A 1080-nucleotide genomic window follows, 5' to 3' on the forward strand; every position below is an offset into this window, starting at 1 on the left:
GGGGAGGGCATGGAGGAGGTGGAGTTCTCGGAGGCCCGTGAGGATATGGCTGCCCTGGAGAAGGATTATGAGGAGGTGGGGGTGGATTCAGTGGAAGGGGAGGGAGAGGAGGAAGGGGAGGAATACTAAACTCACAAGGGTGCTGCTCGAACAGGGAACATAAACTAGTTGAAGACCCCGCGGGGTCTGTAGCAGTGTGTGCGCCGCGGTCTGTCCTGTCAATGGTCTGTGCTTCAATGGAAAAGTCTGTGACGGACCCACCCGTCCTCTCCTGTGGGTCTGAATAAAAAGCATTCCCTGTCTTACCCTGGCTCTGGTGTCTTCACTCCCTGTGGCGATGTCCCTCCCTGGCTTTGATGTTTTCCTCACCAGCACATGACACAGCCCTGCAGTCCCTGCTTGTACCCAGGGTCTCCACCCTCTCCCTGAGTGTGTGCTGGGGGTTGTGGTGAGCTCAGCACCCTGCAGACCCTCCCAAACCCATGCTCCCTCGTCATCCTGCTGGGCTTGGTGTTGTGCCCCCACCCCAAGGGTTGGGGAAATGGAGAGGGTTGGGTTTTCTTAAAACCAGGAGCCAAGTGAGCACATTGGCAGCCTTAACTCCTCTGGGTGGGCTGGAGATCCCTGAAGCCCCCCAGTCTGGCAGAAGTCTTTGGTATCTCTGCTACCTCCTGTTCCTGGGCAGGGGAGGGGCTGCAGGGCCCTGGGGGTGGGGAGGGGATGCTCTGCCCACCACAGGTGGGAGTGCTGGGGCTGAGAGGGCTCCCTTCATCCAGTTGCGTGTCTGGGGGATACACAAGGCTCCCTCAACACCAACCACAGCATGTCCTTAAATCCCTCTGGCTCTTCTTGCAGGGATGAGGAGTTGGCCCTGTTGGTCCCAGTCACTGGTGGGGGGGAGGGGGAAATGTGGTAGTGACCCCCCTGAATGAGGGAAGCCCTTACCCTCCCTTTCCTATCCTTTTACCTTATCCCTCACGGCTCCACGCAGGGATAAATAATGAAGGGGAAGTTGAACGTGGAGTGAAACTCGAGCTGCTGCTGCAGTTGGGGGGGGGGGGGCGGGGGCCCCCTTTTTGT

The sequence above is a fragment of the Corvus brachyrhynchos genome, unplaced genomic scaffold (assembly GCF_000691975.1).
Source record: "Corvus brachyrhynchos isolate BGI_N302 unplaced genomic scaffold, ASM69197v1 scaffold193, whole genome shotgun sequence".
In the NCBI taxonomy this organism is placed as follows: Eukaryota; Metazoa; Chordata; class Aves; order Passeriformes; family Corvidae; genus Corvus; species Corvus brachyrhynchos.